The sequence below is a fragment of the Lactuca saligna genome, chromosome 8, assembly GCF_052625555.1.
Source record: "Lactuca saligna cultivar CGN05327 chromosome 8, ASM5262555v1, whole genome shotgun sequence".
NCBI lineage: Eukaryota > Viridiplantae > Streptophyta > Magnoliopsida > Asterales > Asteraceae > Lactuca > Lactuca saligna.
In genome coordinates, this window is record NC_136424.1 from 177,921,989 (window position 1) to 177,930,146 (window position 8,158).

General features: G+C 36.1%; 1 long non-coding RNA gene across 1 annotated transcript; it reads left to right on the top strand.

Moving 5' to 3' along the window:
• Positions 1-4,304: 4,304 nt before the first annotated feature.
• Positions 4,305-4,712, top strand: LOC145008633 (uncharacterized). The gene is made up of 3 exons (XR_013663573.1): positions 4,305-4,380; positions 4,448-4,502; positions 4,588-4,712. It is a non-coding gene; the product is annotated as an uncharacterized LOC145008633 (long non-coding RNA).
• Positions 4,713-8,158: the final 3,446 nt, after the last annotated feature.

Below are 8,158 nucleotides of genomic sequence, written 5' to 3' on the forward strand. Positions count from 1 at the left end.
TTGGAGAACTTGTAAGCATGTGGGGTGTCCCTTTTACAAGCCCTGGAAAATTCCTGTAATATTAACATGTTATGACGTGATCCTTATTGATCTGATCATCTCGTTTAGATGTTGCTTGGTTGAGAGATTTTACTTTGCTCTTACGAATTAATGTGTTTTTCTTCTTATTCGCCTTATCCGGTTTCTCCATCACATGTTCCACTTTTCGTCTAAGATGCGAGTTTTTATGTAACCCTAGTGACATTATGTTCTTCTTCTCCTTCAGAATGTCCATCTTTGAGGGAACAATTTCCTCCTTCAAGGCTGTCATAAACTTTGCCTCACTCTTCTTGAGACCTTTGTCAAGTTGCATAGTTGATAGGATCTGGGATCCAATCCTATTTCTCTTCAAGGGTACAATGTGAATTATTGAACCCTTAGTGATATGCATGGTATCATCTCTCTCAAATGACCAGGGTCGTACGTTGTCTAGGAAATCCATTCCCAATACCATACGATAGTCATCCATATGCACCACTATCAAGTCTATGGTGCCTTCCCATTCTGATATCTTAAGAGGTACTCCATATGCAACACCAATGATAGGCTTGGATAAAGAGTTGATGACTTTCAACCGGCCTGGATTTTTGGTGTATTTGATGCCCAACTTTTTAGCTTCATCTTTAGCAAGGAAATTATGGGATGCACCTGTATCTACTAAAGCCTTGGTGTATCCTCCATTTACCCTGGCATCCACGAACATTAGCCTTCCTCTTTTAGTCTTATTCTCTTCTATAGCACATAGTGCCTCAGCATCCCATTCATCCTCTACTTCCTTTTTGGAAGTTACTACATTGCTTTCCACAGACTTTTTCTTTGACCAACAATCCTTGAACATGTGGCCCCACTTTCCACAGTTGTTGCAGTTGCCTTCGAACCTCTTCCCCCGAGAACTCTTATTGTCGGTCTTTTGAGATCTCCATGGTTGTGAGGTTCCTTGCTGACTCTTCCCTTTGTTAGCATTTTTGTATCCTTCTTTAGAAGGTGGCTTGAAATTCCTTCGACTTTTACTTGTGTAGAGTGCTTCTTCTTCACTTTTCAGCGTGATGCCTCCCATTTGCTTAACCATAGCTTCTTGGATGGCCAGCAAATTCTCAAACTCTACAAGTGATGGTTGAACGGGCCATCCTTGTACAGCAGTAATGAAGCTTCTATATTCTGGCCTGAGTCCATGGATGATGATCCTTTTCATTCGAGCTTCTGCAATGATGGATTGCGGATCTAGTTCGGTAATCTCCCGACATATCGACTTGACCTTGTGGAAATATTGAGCAATCGTCATGTCACGTTTTGAGATTGATAATAGCTCGTTCTCCAAAAGTTGTAGTCTCATATCATTCTTCTTTGAGAAAAGCATCACAAACGTGTCCCAAGCTTCTTTCGGGGTGTTCTCATCCCGAATATGCTCCAACATCTCTTCTTCGATTGTGGTCTTCAAGGCAAACATTGCTTTGCCTGCTTGATTTTCCATTTGCGCAAAGCACCATTAATGTCTTCCTCTGGTGGCGTAGTTTCGCTTCCACCAACGACCACCCATAGATCTTGTCCTTGTAAGTAGGACTTCATACATGTTTCCCACGTTTTGTAGTTGTTGTTGTTGAGTTTCTTGATTCCTCCGACGACTTGGAGATCACCCATCGTGTTGGCAGTACCTCGGTAATACCAAACAAGCTAGTTTCAAAACTAAACTTGCAGAGTCACAAACTACTCACGATACAACGAGAATCACTCGTTCTCACTATCAAGAAACCTTGCTCTGATACCAGATTGTTGAACACGACTCTTTTATATGGGAAACAACAAGACTTTTATTAATACACTTAAGGAGAACTTACACTTTGTGAGACTACTACACACTTTGCTTTCTTTGAGGCTTTCTTGGATGGTTTGGATGTTGGATTGTTTGGAGCAAATGAGCTCCACACCTATTTATAGGTGTTTCCACCTCCTTATAGGAAGTTTCTAGATCTACATACATTCATGGCTCTTCTAGAACTATCTACAATATTCTATATCTATTACAAGCTTTTATATGTTTCTAGAATGTTCTATAATGTCCTAGATAAGTATAGACATTCTTGTGTCTTCCATAGTGTTCTAGAATGTTCCATAGCCTTCCAGGGTCTTCCATCTCGTTCTAGAGTATTCTAGAATCTTCCGGCATCTTCAACACTCCTCCATCGTATTCCATAATGTTCTAGAATCTTCCAGATCATTCTAGAACATGCTAACTTCTTCTAGACAATAACATGATTCTATTGGGCTAGTGATGACCTTCAACAATGAAGGGTGATGTAGACATTTTTACAAAGGGTACCTGATATAATCTTTAAACATAAGTCTCAACAACACATCTTTGAAGGGTGTGATCACTATGGTCAAAAAGACCAACAAGGGCATCTTCAACTGCAAATGGATCACTCACAATATCTTCCATTCTTTCATTTATGGCACTTTTCCTCTTAGGGGTATCAATATTTTCACCTTCTTCTGTAAACATCTCTAATTCAGAAAGACTTCTAGCAATGCTCGAACGAAGTTGTGATCATATCCTGCAAGAATCATTCTTGCAACATTTAAAGTAGCTGCACATTTTTGATGAACTTTATCTGAAATTGCAGTTGGAGGTCCAAGAACAGGAAAGCTTCCATGAAAAGGCTCTGCTTTTCTTTCAGTTGAATTATCAAGAGAAATCTAACAATTGTTTTTGCTTTCAAATGGTTTAGTTACTTGGATGGTAAGTAGATTACATTTTTATATCCTTATTTTCCCGTTAACAATCATTATAACTTACAAGAAATTAGTTACATTGACTATCACATCCGTCATATATTTTTTTTATTTCTTACTCTTTTTCATTAATATAAAGTTGCTTTCTTGATTCCTTGTAGTGGTCCACTCTGGGGATTTGTGGTGGCCTTTATGCTCTTTAACATAAATGGTATTAATTTTACACTGAACAAGCTTTCTAGGGTAATTTTCAATTGAGAGGGCGTTCACGACTTTTGCACAGATGAACTAAATAATTGTACCTTGCTTGCAGGATCGAATCTTTATTTTTGGATTGCTATCATTCCTATTGCTGTAAGAACTCACTTTTATCATTGTTAGCTATTGGCTTTTTACATATTCTGACTGTGTGTGTGTTTATGTTCAGCTTGTTTTGCATGTGGGGACAAAACTGCAACATGTTATTGCTACTTTGGCACTTGAAAGTGTTGCAAATACAGGAGGCATCTTTGCTGAAAGAAGGTTAAAGCCTCAAGTTGAAATTGTGCAGAAGCATTTCTTATGCTGCAGTTACTGCTCATGCAGATCAGACTCAGGCCCGACCCAATAGGGTGGGCTTTGTTTGGTATTTTATATATTATACAAGTGTTAAAGATTTTAGAAAGATGTCTTCAGTTCAGTTGAGTTGGTTGTCCGACTATTGGCTTTTTTTTTTAAATTACCAACAAACACAGGTTCGATTCCCGTTATATCCTTCTTTTCAGAGTTTTAATATGTATAGTTTTTACACAATCTTTATTTATTCCATCCAAATTTTTGGGCCAGCCATTTGGTTTCAAAATATCAAAATGATTATGATTCTAACATATTTTACGAAAATATTTCCTTAATTATCAAAGACTTCTTCCTACCACTTTACTAAATCCTTAAACCAGAATATTTGCTTAAATATATAAGATACATAAATTTTCTTTGTTATTTACTTGATAACCTTTATCATATTTAATAATTTTATTAATTTCAACCCCCATATATTAGTGTTTATATATACGATTTAAATTTCATTACATAGTTCCCAATTCTCATGGAACACTTTAAGATATATTACTAATTATAAATTATAATATATTTATCATTTAAATTTATCTACGAAAGGATGTTGCTTGGTTAATATTGTTTGGGTTATATATATATATATATATATATATATATATATATATATATATATATATATATATATATATATATAGTTATTTGATTATAAATTTCCTAATTTTAAATGGCCTCATCTTTTGATTTTGCCCTGGGCCTCAAATCGGCTCGAGTCGGCCTGATCAGACTAACACTTTTCCAAGTTCCTTTGTTAGTAGGCATTGGGGAAGATGATAGAGCCCTGACTAAGGCAACTGAAAGTGGCGATATTGATCTTGTTTATCTTGTTCTCTTTCATATATTGCAGAAGGTATTTATTGTTTTCTTATTTGATTAATTGTAAAATAATACTAAAATTAAGTTCTCAAATTATTGGCTTTTATAGAGACCAGCATTGGAATTATTTGGAATGATACAAGCTAGACCTATTGCACGCGATCTATTCATACGTTATGCAAGGTAAAGGCTATATAAGTTTTTCTATTTAATTTCATATGAGAATATGAAGATGTGTCTATTATTTCAGGTGCTATAAGCATGAGTTTCTCAAGGATTTCTTTCTTTATACTGGTCAACTTCATGTAAGTCTATTTTGATAAACATTTAGATTTGATTTGGTAAAAGAAAAGTAGAAGTTTGTATGTAATTAAGTGTTGTTAAATGTAGGATGTTGCCTACTTGTTGTGGAAAGAATCATGGGAATTAGCAAAGAATCCAATGGCAACTAAAGGATCTCCACTTCATACTCCACTTATAAAACTCATTGAAAAAGCTCAAAATCTTTTTGCTGAGGTCTATCTTACTTCCACCTTCTCATCTTAATTATAAGGTAAGTGTCTTATTTGGTGCTTCACTTGCGTATATTTATCTTATTACCTCATTTTGTTATTTGTTTTGCTTACTATTAGTTAAAACTTTCAGTCTTTAAACATTTTATATATTATATATAGCAAGTTAGCAACTGATTGCACGATAAATAGATAATTTTTCATCTCTTGGTTGATGTGGATGGCAACTTAATATACTGTTTTTTTATACAATTTGTGTTTCGGATACAGGGGAAAGCTTCGGAACTCAAGAATTTATGGTGGTGGATGTTTCTAAACCATACTCATCCTTATAATTGAAGTCTTGTTTCTTTTTTATTTTACTTAATAGACTAAATGTGGACTAGTCTTAATCTACTAAGCTATATATGAGTGTTTATTATATCATCCTACTTTCATTTCATCTTATTACGTATAAGAAGGTTAAATGTAAGAAATAACATAGTATACTTTCATTTCTCAATATGTGAATCTAATGGTTGCATGATTCAAATTTACAGGTCTTGTTGATGTGCGTAGTTTCAAACTAACTAGCTCGGAATGTATAACCCATGTTAGTAGGCGAGTAATCAAGATTAAGGGAGACTTGTAATCATGTTTGGCATTCCTTTCCAGTAAGAAACAAAGTTGTATGATTATTGGTTATTTTTATAGGAATGTATAACCCATGTTAGCAATGTATTATTTTTGTTTAACATTTGAATGATTCTTTGTATGATATTATAATTTGTGTAATTTATTTTATTTTTTGAGTATGAAATTTTATTTTATATTATGCAATGGATTGTATTTTTTATATATGGTATTTTATTTTTATTATGAGAAATTAAATGCAAATTTAATTGAAAATTTAATAAATATATAAATTTATTTTTTTAAAACATTTAAATTTACGATACGCAAAAATGTGTGTCATCTTCATTTATGACATGGCCTTTCTTGACAGAGGCTTTCTTGATACGCATTGCGTGACATTAACACGCGCGTTGTAAGGTTACGACACGCGAATGCGTGTCGTCTTCCTTTATGATAGGGCATTCCTTGATACGCATTGTGTGTCGTAAACGCACGTCGTAAATGCGCATCGTCTCTCTTTATGACATGGCCTTCCTTGACGCGCATTTGTGCATCGTCTGAGCCTTTTACGACGCGCAATGAGCGTCGTAAAAGGTTGTTTTTCTTGTAGTGGCTATAATTTTAGGGGTGGGGGTGGGGTAGGCAATCCCGTCCCGAAACCCCCATGGAGACCCCGATAAAAAATTACACATATATTTACATATATTAATTACATAAATATAATAAACAATAACCTGATTTTGAGCTTCAAAAATGCATCAAAAACATGTTTTTAAGTTGTTACTATAATGTTTTTAAGATGTCATAACTTTTTTATTTTTAACATATAAAATTATGCTATAAATAATTATTTGTTACCAAGAAAATAGCTTCTTTTAGCCTAAATACCAACTTCTTTTAGCCCAAAAAAGGCAGCCCAAAATCAATCGGGGATGGGGGAACAGGGGCGGGGGTGGGGGTAATAAAGGGGATCCGAGGACGGGGGCAGCGGTAGAAAGGCTGAACATTTCGGGGACAAGGGCAGTGACGGGGGAACGAGGAAATTTCAGGAGCGGGGTCGGGGGATGCACTCCCCGTCCCGTTTTCCCCCGTTGACATCCTAGAAGTTCTGCCCGTAGAGCCCAATTCCTTGCTAAACCTCGTTGTAAGTGAGTTATGTTTACCATACTTTAAGTATAACTTATGTTTAAGTTCACTATCGTTATTATGAACCTATAAACAAGATCTATTAGTGATTCCAAGTCGTTATACTGATTGATCTACTTATAGGGATAATGTCTAGGTTGTGATTTAGTAAGGTGGTTAATGTGGGATTTCCAAACAGTATACTTCGTATACCAAACATACCCTACCTCCGATATGATCCTACCCAGTTGTTCCTTACTTGATAGATCTCGAAGTAGACTTTGAATTAATGATGAATCTAGACTAATAATTAGTTGCAATAAATATTCGACTAAAAGTTAGTGTTAATGACAATAGGTTGCGTCAAATGAAAAGACAATTGCTAGAAGCGAAGTGCTGTGTGAATTTTGAATCATCACTTTAACAAGTGAGTGCATAGTTACTTTCATCTTACACACACACACACACACACACACACATATATATATATATATATATATATGAATTATTTAATATTAATACATGCTATATGTGCTTAATATTTGTGTTCATGATATATATGCTTATTGAACGATTTATACATGTTTTATGTGATTTAAATCGTATATGTATTTTTATACCTATAAATATATTAGGTAAAGATGGATAGATGAATGATGAGAGATGAAAGATGATATAGATGATGAGAAGCTTGACTTTAAAGTTGATCCATTCATCTATCAGAGTATAGATGACGACCACAGACTATTCTAGACAATCCAGTGGAACGCTAGCAGGCTCACAACTTGTAGGTGTTTTTGAAGTACGTGTTCACCAAATGTACTCTAAAAACCCTGGCAGCTATGGACTTAGTGCCTTACGAATGAACATTGGCAACTCTAGACTTAGTGCCTAATGGATATCAGTGGCATTTGTGCATAACAGATAAGATCTACATGTAACAGCCGGATTTTATCAGGTATCTTGTTTATTATTATTTTGTTGTTTTGTGGGGGGGGACTCGGCGAGTTGGAGCTCAGACTCGCCGAGTAGGGACGCGGATTGGATGCGGGATCGCGCCTGGACTCGGCGAGTCCAGGATATGGACTCGGTGAGTCTGCGCTGTGTAATGAAACCCTAATTTCTCGGGTTTGAGACTTATTTAAGGGCCTTATGGCCGTCATTTGTGCTCACCCAACCCTTAGAGAGAGACCTTTGAGAGCTGGAACGTTTTGAGAGAGAAAGGAAGCCTTATTGACCTTGTGTGTGTGATCTAGCAAAGAAGGAGAAGAATCTAAGCAAGAGGAAGCAAAAGAGGTTGTTATTCAGTGGATTTGAAGCTTAGAGCATCGATCTAGAGGTATGAATTCGATCCATTTTCTGGTTTGTGGAGTATAGGGAGACCTAGGGTTTCTTATGGACATTTATGGAATGAGTTGATGCCAAATAGCCCCCTTCTTGTGTTGAAACTCTGGATCTGGATCCATAGAGGTCCGGAGTGTCCCTTTACCCAAGCTTTTTGGGAATCAATGGAGGCTTTGGAGTGGAATCCTCATGCCTTAGGTCAAAAACTCCATTATTGAGCTATAAGGGGTGTTATGAGCTCCAAGATAGGAGCTTTACGTGATGAATCAGTCTCGGGAGGCCAGATCTATAGTTTTTGGAAGCAGATCTGACCTTAGAAGCGAGTTGGAGTGGTTGCATGGCATGGACTCGCCGAGTCTATTCAT